Source organism: Macrotis lagotis, chromosome 2 (genome assembly GCF_037893015.1).
Source record: "Macrotis lagotis isolate mMagLag1 chromosome 2, bilby.v1.9.chrom.fasta, whole genome shotgun sequence".
Taxonomy (NCBI): domain Eukaryota; kingdom Metazoa; phylum Chordata; class Mammalia; order Peramelemorphia; family Peramelidae; genus Macrotis; species Macrotis lagotis.
The window spans coordinates 283,726,514-283,744,152 of record NC_133659.1 but is presented as its reverse complement, the minus strand read 5'-3'; positions in this window follow the sequence as shown (position 1 = coordinate 283,744,152).

Genomic DNA, 17,639 nt, shown 5'->3' with positions numbered 1-17,639 from the left:
CCAATAATTGATCCAATCATTTTCATTGTTGGTGCCTTAGGTTCCTTGCACCTGACCATGCCCTTCTCTTCTTGTTGCAAATCCTTATCAAAAAAAATCTTTCTGCAGGTGTTAATTGTTTATTATTCAGTGTTAAAAAATTCATGGTGTGTAAGGCAAGATTTATTCTCCTCTTTTGTTTCCCTTTTGTCCTTATTTATTCCTACTTCTTTTGCACTTCTAGAAATCTCTTGAGATCTTTATGTTTTCTTTCTACTAAAGTTTGATCAGTGGGATTATGTTTTATATTGTAATATAGGCAGACTTGCTTAAGTGCCATAGAAGTATATCCAGGGCCATTATATGTTTTTATGGATTTTGATATCCCTGCAATAGCAAAACAATGGAATAAATGTTCAATCACACCGTGTGTAGCCTCTTAACTGTAGCCATTATATGTGAATTAAATGTATCTACAGTAACATGAATGGATTTCATTTTTCAAAAATATGCATAATGAATCACATCCATCTGCCACAATTCATTAGGAACCTGGCCTCACGAATTCTTAGAATAATTTGGAGGGGTAGGTAAGTATGGAATGCATAGTTCACAGGATATTACTATATTCCTTTCTTGAACTCTGGTGATTTTAAATTCTTTCCTTAATAAAGAAGCATTCTGGTGAAACTTTTGTGAGACTGCCTAGCTTGCTCTTCTGCTAAGCTTATAAATAGTAGAAGGGTTAATTGATGTGATTGCCTTCATGTATAGGCCCTGGCAATACAGTGTGGGAATGTACGTGTTCAATAAAAAAGGAATTGCATCTATTTCTTATACCTTCTTTAATTCTTTAGCGAGTTTATATAATGTTTCATCAGTTCTTTGTTTAATAAAAGTATTTTCTATGTGTCTGATCACATGATAACTATACTTACTATCTCTAAAAATGTTAAGGGTTTCTGACTGTTCTTTGAATACTATTAATTGGGCATATAATTCATTCTTTTGTTTTGATTTATAAGGAGTTTGTAATTTATTTTCTATTATTGCATTTATGCTTGGACCTCCAGGTCTAGAATAAGATCCATCACACTGTTTAAAAATTTCAGGAAACCAAGAGTGTCATAACTTCAGATATTTTTCCTCATTCCTCTACAGAGCAATCAATCATTAACTCCAGGCTTTGACATCATTACAGTAAAATAGCTTATACTGAAAATGGATTACATAATTTTCAATGTCCCAATCATTTTTCAAAGCCTCTCACATTTATTCGGTATTATTTGAAATAACTGCAGTTAAGCTATACAACTGTCTCCCAAGTTTACCATTTTTGCTTCTTTAAAATTAAACATTAAATTCTTAACTTACATGAAACATAATGTTTCCATGCTAACACCTCATTCTCTTAAAGGTAACCATATAACTGAATATTTGTTACACATATTGGAGGAGGAGGGGTTCTATTATTTTCTTATTTTATATTGTCTCCTTTTCTGGTCTGATAGACTAATAGAATTTTATTTACTGATTTGCCAAATTATACTTACATGGGACTTGGAAGAAATTGAAATTGTCTCTAAAATTATTTTAAGGTCTTAATTGGCATGTTAAATATCTATATCTATCTATAGATAGATTTATCTAGATATATATGTAGATTTATAAATATATATCTGTATGTATATATATAAAATAAATAAATAAATGGAATATTCTCTGCACAGCTCTGTTTTATAAGATTATTTTCCTCTTTTTCAAATATACTACTATTTTTAAAAAGAAAATAAGATTCTCTATGAATTTAGTTATATATATATAGATTTTTTTTTAGGTTTTTGCAAGGCAAATGGGGTTAAGTGGCTTGCCCAAGGCCACACAGCTAGGTAATTATTAGGTGTCTGAGACCGGATTTGAACCCAGGTACTCTTGACTCCAGGGCTGGTGCTTTATCCACTGTGCCACCTAGCTGCCCCTATATATAATAATTTCAAAAAATTCAATGCAAAAATTTTACCAATGCCAGGGTTGCAGAATACATATATAACTTCCTCTTCTTCTTAAATAACAGATATTAAATAAGTTACTTTGATATTACATGTAAATATTCCCTTTAAGAAACACTAGGTGGAAGAGCACAGCTTTTCATAATATCTCTGAGCCAAAAGACCTTGAGAGATATAACCTTGTTGGCAAGGTATCCCCCAGTTTTCTTATAACGAATCTTTACAAAAGTGATGGGTGATACTTCAATTCATTCATTGCTTGCTATTGTAACATAATCTTAAAGTTTCAAAAAATTGTCTGTATCTGTTTTTATACAAAATTTAGTAATTATACATAACACATTTCAATTTAATGTATATTCCCTTTACTCACAAAACTCTAATACATAAAATTTCTTGAGACCAGATGTTTCTAAAGTCCCTTTTTATGATTACAAGACTATCATTATAGTTCTCTTAATAATCTTAAAAATTCCAAAATCATATTCAAAATTACTTTAAATTGTTTTCCTTTTCAAAATATAAAAGTTTGCAAATCCTTCTGATCTGTATCAGTGCTATTCTAAATTCTCAGTGCTCTAACATAAAAGACCTTTCTATCCTCACTGATAAAATGATGTTCTAGGAATTGGAGATTCCTCATGTTTTGAGATATCAAGGTAGTATGCATTAATTATTTACCTTTACTCTTTAACATTCCTTGCTTACTTCCCCCCAAAATATTTATTTATTTATTTATTTTATATAGATATACATACATATATATCTATATATCTAGATAAAGATATAGATATTTAACATGTTAATGAAGGCCAGTCAAAAATAATTTTAGTGACAATTTCAATTTATTCTAAGTCCCTTATAATTTGGTAAATCAGTAAATAAAATTCTATTAGTCTATCAGACCAGAAAAGAGACAATAGAAAATAAGAAAATAATAGAACCCCTTCTCATCCAAAAAAACATGATTCTCAGGAAAATCTTTTTTGGTGTCAATCATGAGTTTTGGGGAAAAAAAAGATCTAATTGTGTAAAGAGAGAATGGAAAGAAGATTGGCCAATCAGAACACAGAGAGCAGCAGGTCTGAGATGCAGCTGAGAGCTTCTCTCTGCCTGTATTTTAAAGCAAACACATATAGACACATAAAACGGAGTCAGAGCATTTAGAACCAGAGAGGCCACCCCGAAATCTGGGGAAAACCCACTCTGTTCTCACAGTAGAGGGTCCCTTTAAACATTATAAAAAGACAAAATACAACACGATACCAGATAAACACACACACACACACACACACACACACACACACACACACACACACACACACAGAGAAACTCCAGTTGGAAAACAAAACAAACTCCAACAAAGATCACAAATGTCAAAGAAACCAGAGGAAATATGCAGAGAACATTCCATTTTTTCACAATACATTTTTCCATTCAAAGGTTTTAATATTTAACACTTCTTTTTAAAAAATGATATAACTCTACTGCTTTAACTATAAATAGTTAAAATAAAAGTTAAAATAACTTTAAAATTATCAATATATAAACTATAAATTTTGAGAAGGCAAACAGTCACTCAAAAGTGCCTCAGTCTAATTGGAATATACCCTGTCCTCCTTCAATTTAGGATAAACCAAATCACTTCTTTTTAAAGGAAAAGCCCTAAATCTTTATTTGGGAGGGGTGTCTTCTATTTTTAAATTCTCAATTGTCCCTTTATTTTCTGTAATAATCAATTCATGTACTTTAAAGTGAACCTGATTATCTTGTCTAACTGAATTTTACTTCTTCAAAGCTTTCTTAATGTCACATAGCATTTTTTTTGTGGTTGTTAATTTAATGCATACCTTTCTCATCTAGGAATACTCACTGTCACTTTTCTGTTTCTAAAACTTCAAATAAATTCCTTTTTAATATCAAGTCTTCATGAAATAATTCTTTTTCTAGTGTGCTTTCTTAATCCCTCTGTCAGTTAACTTGAAGATCTAAATAAACGAGTCGAGTTGTGAGCAAATAAGCTGTCTGATCTCTCACACCCCTTTGAGTTTCCTGCTGCAGCCTAGAAAGAAATTATGCAAAATTTTCATTAGCTACTTATTTTATTTTTGTAAATGAAGTATTTCCTCCTTCCTTTTCAGGCAATTTTATTTATACCTGTTTCACAGCAATGGTTATTTGTTCATGTGCCTGTAAACTATACCCAATTTGATTATGTCCTCCTGCCCATGGACCAGTGAGTGCTAGAGAGCATTTCAAATATTATTCTTAACCCTGCTGCTTCATTTATTTTAGCCTGACTAATAAAATTCTCAAAAAATTCAGTTTTCCATATTAAGTAGTCTCCTGGTGTAAGAGCAGTTTTTGCTATCGTGGTCCAATCTTCTGGGCTAATATTTGTCTCTCTACTATTTCTATCATAGTTAAAACATATGGGCTATTATTTGTTGCTGGTTTTAATTTTATAAATGTTTTAGATTTAAATTATTGTTTTCTCTCAAAACAGTCCCTGGAATCTTTGGATCAGGTCGATCAAGCATGGGAAAAGAGGACAATAACTCAGTCATTTCCCATGGAATCTTTTCTATTTTAACCACTGTTTTTTGAGTAGCATTTATATGCCCCTTGTCTCTGTTAATGTTTCCTTCTTTAGACCGTAAAGGAACAGAAGGTGAGTTATTAAAGTTAGGAGGAGGTGGTGTTGGAGGTAAAAGCCACCACTCTTTTTTACTCTTATCTTCCTGCTGAATAGTTTGAACATCTACATCAGCTTTTAGTTTTCTCTGAGCCAAAGGAACATCTCCAAGGTGTAGTCAGACAGATTTTTAAAATATTCCACAATGAAAAGACTCCTATGGGAAATGGCTCCTGACCTTCCTGCTTAAAATGGTCACTGGTCTGCTTCCCCACATTTTCCCATTTTTCAGTACTTAGTATTCCTTCTTTAAACCATAAACAATATTTTTGTATATATTCAATAAATTCTTCCAATTATTTTATTGTGATTAACAAGCCTCTTTCTTTAACTAGCTGCTTTAACACTTTCAAATAATGCACTCTCTCCTTAGATTGTCCCCGTCCCATATTAATATTCTCTTTTGATGAAAAAAGAAAAAAAATATTTACCTTAATGCCTGCTGTCCCCTTAAGAGTGCTTTTTTTTTGACCTGCAGGTAGTTCAGTGTCTGCTTTCGAGACTAATTCCCCTCCAAGTCTGTCCTGTTTCAGGCACCAGATATCACCCACAATAGCTCTGGTGTGGTCTGGACATTTACTTGAGAGTCAAAGATGTTACACACATGGTCATGATACAACTCTACTGGTTTATTTTTGGAAACTCAGGCTTTTTAATAACAAAAACTTATCTCAGGAATGATTGTTTAGAAGAGACCCAGTTTCACAATATCCTGGGTAAATTTACAGTATTTATTCTGAGAAATGTGCATACTTCTTTATCAGGAAAATCCTTTTACAACCACTGCAGGAGCCACAGATTGTCCCAGGTCAGGGTTCACTGGAGAGCCAACAAATGCATTTAATGAACAAGAATACATAGATATTTCTGATGGCAAAGGTCACCAAAGATATGTGTAAATCACTCCCAGAAGCTGGCCCTCAACAGACCCAGATGGCTGTGGAAGAGAAAGTGAAGTGGTGACTTCACATAGTACTATGTTTTTGTCATAAAAATAATTTTGTAGGATTCCTTCTTAGTCTTACATAGTATTCAGATTAATTAATCTGAATAGGTTTAGTAGAATTCATTTGTGAATCTATCTCATTCTGGCATAATTTTCTTAAGTTAATTATGACTCATTCCATTTCTAAGATTGTTATCTTATTGGGGTATCTTATTTCTTCTGTTAATCTCTTAATCTGTATTTTTGGGATATTCATCAATTTCATTTAAATTATCAAATTTATTGACATATAATTGGGCAAAATAACTCCTCTTCATTGGTGCTGAATTTGCCTCCTTTCATTTTTGTTTTGGTAAGGCAATCAGGGTTAAGTGATTGGCCCACATTCACATAACTAGTGTCATATTTGAACTCACATCTTCCTGACTTCAGCTCCATTATTCTATCCACTACATTACTTAAGTGCTTCTATTCCTTTCATTTTTATTTCTAGTGATTTTTCTTTTTTCTTTTTTAAATCAAATTAACCCTATGTTACAACTATTTTATTCATTTTTCATAAACCTGCTTCTCCCCTGTTTTATTAGATCAATAGTTTTATTACTTTCCAATTAAATTCTCCTTTGATTTTTAAGAATTCCAAATTTGGTGCTTAATTGGAGGAATATATTTTTTTCTAATTTATTTTTCAGTTGTATGCTTAATTCAGTGATCTCTTATTTTTCTATATCATTAAAGTGAGTAAAAATATAAATTTCCCCCTAAATACTGCTTTTGTTGCATTCCATAAATTTTAGTTTGCCATTGTTATCATTTTTAAATGGAATTTATTGTTTCTATTATTTATTCTTTTTCCAACTTTTTTGAATTCAATTATTGCATTTCAAATTAACTTAATCTCTATTTTCTTTTTTATTATTGAATATTATTTTATTGTATTATGAACTGAATGCATACATTTCAGTTATAATTTTATTATTTAAGGTGAGTTTTTGTGTAGGTGCCATAAAGCAGATTCATTTCTATGTGTATTCCTCCCCCCCCCGAATGATTTTATTCACCTCAACATTTTTCTTGTTCATTTTCTTTATATTTTTTCTAGTTTGAAGAAGCAAAAGTTGAGTTTCCCCACTAGAACAGTTTTATTATTCAATTGCTCTTATTGCAAGTTATTATGAGTTACAAATATTGCCTTGTCATATATAAATAAATCATTTAACTTAATTGAAAGTATATTTTCTCTTCTTTCTTTTTATTGCTTTTCTATTTTCCCCCTTGAAATTTGCTTTTGGAGTTCAAATTTTTTATTAGCTCTGGTCATTTAATTAGGAATTCTTCAAAGTCATCTCTTTTGTCAAATATCCATTTTCATCCCTGCAAGATTATATTCAGGTGGTTCTTGCTTGTAATTCTAACTTCCTTGGCTTCAGGTATATCATATTGTTAGTTCTGTGGTTCTTAAATAGAATCTGCCAAATCCCCTCCATTGTTTTTGAGTTGCTTCTTTTTGCTGCTTTCAATGCATCGTCCTTGATCTGTGAACTCTGGAATTTGTTTATGATGCTCATAGGAGTTGTCATTTTAGGATTTTTTTTTTTAGCAACAGTCAGAAAATTCTTTCAATTTCTGTTTTTCCCTCTAGTTCTAATATATCAGATGTTTTATTTGATTATTTTTAAAAGGTATTGGTCAATGTTTTTTGTTTCTTTTTTTTAGTCAGGATTTTCCCATAGTCCAATAATTTTTATATTATTTCTCAGATCTATTTTTCAAGAGCAGTTGTTTTTCCAATGAGAAATATCACTTTTCTCCTATTTGTTTTTTCTTTTTTTGCTCTATCATATCTTGATTTCTTAGAGTCATTAGTTTCCACACATTTGTAAGGAATTATTTTTTCAGTGAACTTTTGTATTTCTTTTTCCATTTAACCAAATATATTTTTAGGGAATTGCTTTTCTCTGTTAATTTTTGTATTTTCCCCAAGCTATTGACTGTTGATTTTTCATGAATCTCTTGAATTACACTCATTTATTTTCCCACTTTTTTTACTTCTCTAATTTGCTTTTTAAAATTCTTTTTAGCTGTTCCAGGAATTCTTTTTTTGCATGAGACAATTTGCATTTTTATGGCTTCATAGGTAACCTTTTTTGACACTATTATCCTCTTTTGATCCTCTCTATCACCCTAGTAACTTTCTACAATCAAGCTTTCTTTTTTTTAAATTTTAGTTCTTTTCTTAATACCTATTTTGTGACTTGTTTTTTCCTGTGAAAGTTGAGCTCTAGCTCTTCACAGTCCCAAGTTTTTTGTTCTGGGGTCCTGGGTCTTAAAGCCAGCATTCTCTGGTGTTCATGGTTTAGCTACTTGCTTTCAGTAGCTTTCCTTTCTTGCTAATTTCTCTCTTTTGGTGTCACCTGGGGGTAGGGTTTGGTTGCTGGTCTGTTTTATGGATAGGATCTTGCTGCTGGATTTATATGGAAACAGAGTCTCTCTGCTGATTGACCCAAAGGGCAGTGTCTCACTGTTACCTAGTACTAGAGTGGGGCCTCACTACTAGACAGCACTAAGGTCAAGGACTCTCTTTTGGCATATATTGGGGGTGGGGTCATTGTGATAGAACCTAGCTATGGTGCACAAACTGCTCATTTTCCTAGAAATCTGCTGGCTTATAAAATTGGCTTGCTAGTGTATTGCCCTATACTTGAAACTCGACATAGACCCTCTTCTATGAAACTAACTGCTTGATGCTCTTTTTGGATCTTGCATTCCTCGCAGTGAGACAGACTTTTCTTTCTTGCCTGGTATGCTGCTTCCTTGCTTCTAGACTAATTCTGAGACAGTTTTCTAATTGTTTGGAGGGGAAATTTGGAGAACTTCAGAGGGTTCTTTTCTCATTCCACCATCTTGGCACAAGAAGTTGCCATTGATTTTCTTTTTAGGTTTTTTTTTTTTTTTTGGCAAGGCAATGGAGTTAAGTGGCTTGCCCAAGGCCACACAGCTAGGTAATTATTAAGTGTCTGAGGCTGGATTTGAACCCAGGTACTCCTGACTCCAAGGCTATTGCTCTATCCACTACGCCACCTAGTCATCCCTTGATTTTCAAGATTAATTTCACATATATTAGTATCCATAGAGTCATGAGTAAAAGATAGATATATCATCCTTAAAGAGTAACAAATATGGCTGCATTTCTCCATGAGATCTGAGAACTATTACTATTCTGTAATTTAATAATTTGCTATTAAATTTTACATTTTAACTGTTAAAATCTGTTGGGAACTGTTGTGTATGGGAGTACTATAATCTGTCTTCACCTAGTGTCCTTGAGCACCAGTCTTATTTTATTAAGTGTCATGGGTGTGGAAGTGGATTACAGACTGGAAAGGTATTTAAGCACTGGTGTTTTGGTGAATAAATGGAGCACTTGGAGCACTTAGAGATCTTGATGGAGTACTTGTCTCCTTTGTCATGCTTGTTTCCTACCCCTCCAATGCTTGCTTGGAGAAGATTGAGGGAGTTCAGAACTGAGACTCATTGTAAGAGTCCAGGAAGGGGACCCAATCAAAGTCATTGAAAATATAGAAGCATTAGATTTTAACATTAGCACCTGTGGTATGATTCTCTCACATGCGGCGGGGGGGGGGGGGGGGGGGGGGGCAGCTTTAAGTTACCCTAGGTAAAGTTATTTTAGTTTTGTTGAAATTAGTTTGTCTGGATACATTCCATTTGGTAGCTGACAAGCAACTACCAAATTTAGGTCATTTTTCTAGTCAAACAGAGGACATTCTAAATGGAAAATAAATTTGATATAATAACAGAACAAGGAGTTTTACAATCAAAGATCCTATCCATTTTTGACTGTGCAAGAGTTACTTCTAGTTTCTTTCCTTTCTTATCTGCCTAATTCACTAAGAAACCTTGAGGTTCTCAGTCTCCCAGCTTAATTTTTCTTTGGAATGGTTGTTCTTGGTCCCTTTGCCTCCATTTCTCTCTTAACATTAATAACTGACTGGGCATTGCTTCAGTTAAACTGATACAGGAAAGCTAGTTGTCCTGATCCATATATAACCATTGGACATAGATGACTCTGGAAGAGAAAGTGAAGTTGGTGATTTAGCACAGCACCTTCTAACCCCCTCTCCTCCTCCCATATACATACATACACTTAAATTCAATTCACTTTCATATTATTACCTCCCTGCATTCATAGTCTTCTTGGAGAACAAAAGACAAACAACTTCTGTGAGCAATTAGAGTAGCCCCACTGCTAGCAAATTGGGCTACACAGTTCTTCTCTTTCCTTTTCTTTCCTTTTCTTTTTTCCCTTCTTTCCTTTCTTTTCTTCCTTCCTTTCTTTCCTTTCCCTCCATTTCCTTCCTTCCTTCCTTCCTTCCTTCCTTCCTTCCTTCCTTCATTACTTATAGTAAGATTTCTTAAGTTTTAAAGGACTTGGATTACTTTGGCTCTCCTCAAATGACCAACAATGGTTCTTGTTTTGGCCCTAATTGGTTCTGAGTGAATGTAAATAGCAATTGTTTCTATTTTTCCAGAAATTTTGAGGTCCTTCACCTTCCAAGATTGGTTCTTTTTTGACTCTGCAGAAGAGATTCCTTGCTTCTTTTCTTTCTTAACTGGCTGAAACACTGAGAAAATCTAAGGGTCTGGCCCTCCCAGTTAATTTCCTTTTTTTTTTTCAAAGTGATCATTCTTGGCTTCTTTGCCTCATCTCTTTCTGACCTAATATTAATCACTGAATGGGCTTTGTCTTAATCAAACTGGGATTTAGCTTTTAAAAAAACAAGGTTTCCCATTGCTTCTAGGGTCATCTCTAGTTCTTCTGATCCATATATGGCCACTGAACCCAGATGGAATCAAAAGACAAAATGAACCTGATGATTTTGCAGTCCCCTGCTCCCCCCCTTAAATTCACTTCACTTGCATACTATAGCATCACCAACCTGATGTTATAATCATCTTCAAAAATGAAGAACAAGCAACAACTATAGCTGTAGGCTCCACATGTCTTCATTTACACCATTTATGTAGATGAACATACATAGAAATCACACACACACACACATACATAAAGAAGTTTCATACATAAGAAATTTGTTTGGAGTAACAGTTCTTGACTTCAGGACTCAAGATGTCTCCCATTGATATCATTATGTTCCTTCCCTATATCTTCTGTACCCTGGGCATAGTATCTTTTCTGTTTTTAGAATATAATGTATGATAGAACTTTTTCTTCTGGACATTGTTCCATACTACTTTTGTGGTCTTATCCCTTGAAGACTTGGTTGACTTTCTCAGATTTAATGTATTAGGATATAATGAATAGAACCACTCCAAGTTAAGGGTGTCCTATAATTTGGGAAGAGATCAATATCTTATGGAAAAGAGAACTATCTTAAAATTTTATGCTTTCCAAAATTCACGTCAGCTTCATGGCAAGTAAATTTGGACAAGAATAAAAAGTAGCATTAGGAAGCAAGGTCATTCTATCCTTACTATGTAGCTAGGACAAAAACAAACTTGATTGTCTCAAGTTTGACTTTTGGTCAAAGAATGATTTACTCTCCCTATATGAAATTTATAATTGAATAAAAATTTGATTTAATATAAAAACAAATGATAATTTTAACTATATAAATGAGTATATTGTATAAATAATTATAGATTTAATATATATTTAATGGAATTTGTATATTATGTACTTAGTATATAATGTTATAAACATGTTTATATATTTTTATGAAGATAAATACTGATATATCACATTAAATATACTGAATATATCTATGTGCTTATATAAATATATATTATAAACCATTAAAATTAATGAAAATAAACTTTAAAATAAAATAAATTAAAACATTTAAGATTATAAATGCATTTATATATATATATAAAACCTTGTATGATGTATATAATTATACATACTCATAAAAATTATTTGAAAGTACATCAATTTGCAAATAAAATTACAAATTCATCACTTATTTGATTATTAGGTATAGTAATTCATGGATAATTGTATCCATAACAGCCCTTAAGGAATTCAATGAGATTGTAAATTTGTGTGTATGTGTGTAGGTGTTTAAAATAAAACCATCATGAATGGAAACAGTGGAAAGACACAGTCAATGAGTCTTATCTGATAATATTTCAATTGCTTAATAATCTCAAGATTTCCTGACTCAAACTTGCCATGTATTATCTATATGTAAATGTCCTTTATAATTCCAAATCTTTTTATAGAGTAGCATTACTAAATCCATCTGTCTCTGTTAGCTACAGATTGTATGCTTTGAATTACAAAATTCTTCCTACTTTACCATTTCAAAACAATGAGCCCAATTTATGGACATTCGATAGTATTTGCAATGAAATATTACATGGTTCATAAAATGAACCTTCTTGTTTTTAATAGAATAATTAAGGTCAAAGAAATAGCAATATTTAGGAAAGCAATATTTCTAAAAATATTGAAATTGATAGAAAGTCAAACCAAATATTTTTAAATTAATTTTTTTTAAATTTAAAAAAATAAAAAATTAATTAATTAAATAAATTAAAAATTAAAAGGAACTGTATATTATTTATTTTAAAAAAGCATTTTGTGTCTAATCTTTTCCCCACTGAGTTTCAGTTTGATTATCCCATATTCAGTGGGATATTTAGAAATTATCTGAACATATGTATATATAAAATTGAATATATACATATATACCTATATATATACATATATATATATATATATATACAGATATGGTTATTAAGCATAATATATATAAGAAAATTTGGGGGAATTCAAAGACAAAAATGAGATAACTACTTTTTAGAGTCTTTATAAATATAGGTATTTGCATACATGTACATATATTATTTACATGTGTGTATATAAAATATGAACATACTAACATGCCAGTTTATGTGTTATTTATTTACATGTGCATATTTATATCCTTATTATTTCTAAATCTACATTTCAGAGAGTTGATCTCAATAAATAGTGACTAATTATTGGGAAGAAATAAAGAACTATGCCATTATTCTTTGATTTAACTACTTAAAAAGAGATAAAAAAAAGTTTTGTTAATGGAAAAAAAATTGAGCAATACCTGAGAAAAAAATAAAATGAAGTAGATACCAAATTTAAATAAGAGGTGGAGGTAGCTAATGTTTTGGGGAGACCTATCTATACTTAACAGTTCTAGACACGTTTGGGATAGGAAAGAGGAATTGACTTTTATGCTGCTTCTGGAAAGTATTTTAAATAGTAGTACCATTTAAATGGCAGGAAAAGACTAATGGAACATAAGATTTTTAGTTGCTTGTGTGGTGTTTTTGGGGGGAATTAAAAATGTAGTCACTACACCATCCAACTGTATACAGGAAATGAGAAATTCAGAGTCATTAAGAGGGATTGTGAATGTATACAATGCATTAGCACAAATTATACAGCATGGGTTATTCTAAAAAAAAAAATTCACAGTGTTTAATGCACTCAAATTTGTGCTGCTATCTGCCAGAGTTGTTAAAGTTAACAAATAAATCAAATGTATCTTCTCTAGTTGAAGACTAAAATATTTTCTCTTTCATCCGAACTGACTTGGCTTAAGCGTTTTTATTTAGCTTTCTAAAACAATGAGTAAATACAGGCACATTAGGTATTCTGAACATGGGGGAGACATGGACTATAGATTCTTATCCCACTAAACCGTGGGAGGAAAGATCAACACAATATAATATATGTAATTGGTTATTGCAAATGTTATGGTTCTGTTCCTCTCATTAACAACCATTAAATGAAAAGGTACCAGAATTCTGACCTCTCCCTCCTATTTTTCACCCTTCTCCCATTTGTATATTCTTGAAGGAAGGAAACCATAAAAAATATTGATTATCATAAAAGTCATCCCATTTTTTAAAGAAATGTGGAGTGTATTCGTATTGATGGAGTTTATAATTATCTTACTTTTTAAAAGGCTTAAATAATTTCTTTATGATTATTAATTGATTTTTATGTACTCACTACCAAGTGCTTAGGTTTTAGGAGTTCTATGATTTAAAATTCAGTGAAAGGAAACAGACATAATATGTATATAAATCAAAGCAAAAGCATTAAGATATACAAGATTGGATTAGGATGTCTAATTCTTTGTCTAAGATAAACATTTTGATATTTAGGAGAATCTACTGAAAATATATACTATATTATGGTTTCTCAGCAGAGCAAGGCATAGTGATTCACTGTCTTACTACTATAACTTTTCATCCTTTCATAATAAGGGACTTGATAAGGTTAAAATGGTTCCATTCCCTACATGGGAAGATAAGACTTATAACTCAGAAGAACTTTCTCATTTATAAGGTAGTTAGATAGAGCATATATAGACAATGGGTACAAGTATAAGTTGAATATGATGAGCTGATTCTTAAAAAAATTAAATTATGTGGTGAGAGAGGAATACACTGGGAAAAGGGGAAAGGGAAAGTTAGAATGGGGTAAATTATCTCACATGAAAAATTTCCCTTTCCTGTTTCCCTTATCCCATAAGCTGCATTTGAGTTTATCATATCAAATATAGAATTATATTTAAACTTTTACAGTTTTTCACAACTTTGCCTTTTTCCTACTTTCCTGGACTTTTTTCACTTAGTTTGCTTATTTCGTGATCCTGTGATATCAGCCTTTTTGCTTTTCTTTAATCACTTGCTTCTGTGTGGTTTAACCTGCTATCAAATACCTGGAATCCTTTTCTATCTCATCTCTACCTTCTGGTTTCTCTAACTTCCTCCAACTCTAAGCTCAAATCCCACCTTCTGCAAGAGGTAATTTTATTGACTTTTTTCTATCCCATTTTTTACCCTATTAAATTATAGTTCCTCATAAAAAAGTATGCAATTAAGAAAATGTTCTCATTTATGTTAATTTGTTGTCATGTTGACTTCAGAAAAAAATTGATAAAAATATTTTGCTGTATATAGGTTTTTTAATTTCTAATTTTGACCTTTCATAATATATCTGATATTAAGAGATCTCTGTCAAAGTGCATGAAACTATTTTCATTAGAAATTTTTTTTCCAGAAAGTGTGGTGAAAGAATTCATAATTTCGTGAATTGTTTATTATTATGATTTTCAATTCAAAATTTCTCCAATATTTGCTATTTCTATCCTTATTCATCTTTGATATTATTTTGGATATGTGGTGAAGTTGTAGGTTTTGTTTGTTTTTCATATTATTATGATTATATATTTTAGCAATGTATCTGTGGTTTATAATAGCATACTTTTTCTAAAAATTATTCATTGTTGATAGTGATGATGAGGGTAATAATAGCAATAGCTAGTATTTTATAAAATTTTTAAGGTCTGCAAATTATGAATACTATAATATTTGAAACTCACCAAAAAAAGAAAAAAGTACTCTGGAAAATAGGGGTTCTTACTTTCCTTAATATATCAATGAGGAAAACGGATACAGATAAAATTTAAGTCACTCTGTTCAAGGTCACACAGTTAATAAGGTTATATGAGACTGGTTTTGAACTCATCTATTCTGATTGTAAATCCTGCTTTCTATCTACTGTGCTAACTGCATCCATTATTAGTAGTATCATTACCTCCCTTATTGATTTGAAAGGAATCTTGGTCTTATATATGTATTTGTATCTGATTGGAGTGGGAAATGACAAAGAAACTAAATTCCTTAAAGGGATTATAGTGTAATGGATATGGAATCAAGGGATATGAGTTCACCTTTAATGGTTTTGTGCCTCAGATTATTCATCCATTAAATAAAAGGTAGAGATTACATTATCTTTAATAGCATTTCTGGTTTTAGATCTATTAATCTAAAATTTCAAATTCATTCAAGAATTTTCATAACTATATCATTTAGCTTCATATATTTTACATTTTTATTTGAACTTTACATATAAATACTATTTGCTTACTTTCATGTTATTCTGTAAAAAGGGCAGTTAGGTGGCACAGTAGATTGAGCCTTGGAATCAGGAGGATAGGAATTCAAATCCAACCTCAGACACTTGATATTAACTGCGTGACCTTGGTCAAGTCACTTAACTTTGGCTCACATCCAGCAACATTTCTAGTTGTCCTGATTCATATCTGGCCACTGGATCCAGATGACTCTGGAAGAGAAAGTGAGGCTGGAGGCTTAGTACAGCAACCCCTCATTCAGATCCAATTCATGTACTTGTTGTGACATCACCTCACTGATGTGGTCTTCTTTGAAAATGAAGGACAGGGGCATCTGGGTGACACAGTGGATAGAGCACTGGCCCTGAAGTCAGAAGTGCCTGAATTCAAATCTGCCCTCATACACTTAATAATAATTACCTAGCTGTGTGGCTTTGAGCAAGCCACTTAACCTCATTGCTTTGCAAAAAACCTAAAAATGAAAAGAAAAAAAATGAAGGACAAACATTAGAAATCATTCTATACACATTTTATATTTTTAGTCAAATTAAATTGCCTTTGGTCTGCCTTGTCTCTGTGGCTTTATTCATTTGTATCTCAATACCAAGAATTCGCTTTTTAAAAATTCCTTTTGTATATTGGAAATTGGTTCAATTTTATCCATATTCAAATTCCCTCCCAAATAAATAATACATTCTCTTTTTTTGTTCCTCTGTCATCACACTTTCAAATTATACAATGAATTATAGTTATTGATGCATAGTGTTTCTTTTATCTCCTTGGCTTTAAGTTTCATGAGATCAAAGATAAAATTTTAACTTTCTTTGTATCCCCTACAGTGACTAGAATAATGGCAATTATCGGCTTGTATCTGATACATGTTCAATGCAATATGTTTTCAGGTAAATTGAAAGAAATTGGAAGGCTTTCTGTTTGCCTTTGCACCTTACCATGCCTTTATGAATATTGATTTCCTACACAGTATTATTCTTTCAAGCTAACCATATTATTTATACTTTTGATATAATAAAATCTTTTCCTTTTTTAATTTTTTGCTTTCAATTTTTAAGCTCTTATGAGACTTTGCAAGAGATTCATTCATCTTAAGATACTATTGCATTTCGACATTCATTAAGCAAACTGATAAGAGGCCTTACACATTTCATAATTATGAAGACTGATAATACAAATCTTATAACATTAAAAATGAAAAAATCCTCCTCAATAAGCATAAAAGTTTAAATAAATCAATAAAGGCAGGAAATTTAAGTTATATAAATGATCCCATTTTGCTATTCTTATTTCCACAATTAATTCTAATGATAAATTTCATTATGATCAATTAGTTCAATAATGATAGGAGACAAAGTTATAGAAAACTGCCCAAAGTAATACTCATGGAAATACTCAGGATACAGGTATGGAAACTGAATGTATATTCATATGTAGATGTGTATATATATATATGTATATATATATATATATATTTATATATAAGCATACATATGCATATATACATAATATCTACATGTTTATATTATCACAGGATTGGAGAAAACTTGGTACTTACACATATACATATATTTGCTTGTGTATATATGCATGAATGAATACTACATGTATGTATTTCACTCTACAACTTAATAAAAGTATAGCTTTTCCCTTTCAATCACAGAAACCTAGAAATTATCTATTCTCAAATCTTGACTTAGCAGATGAGGAAACTTAGACCAAGTTAGGTTAAGTAAATTTGCCAAAGACCAGAAAAAATGTACTGGAAAAAACTTAACAAATTCTCAGTTTTCAGAAAAATAAAACTAATATTTTTATTTATAGATAATTCAAATATTTTGCATTTATACTAACATAAGATAATATATTCATAATTTTATTCATTTATTCAAGAATTAAGGAATGGATTTTGCTTCTATATATTGCCTTGAACAATCTAGATCAGTTTTCACTCTTCTTTTTGTTTGTCTCAGGACATCTTTGTACTCTGAATTATTTAGAATGGGTGTTATGATGGATCCTTCCTCCTTTTTTTTTCTTTTTTCTGG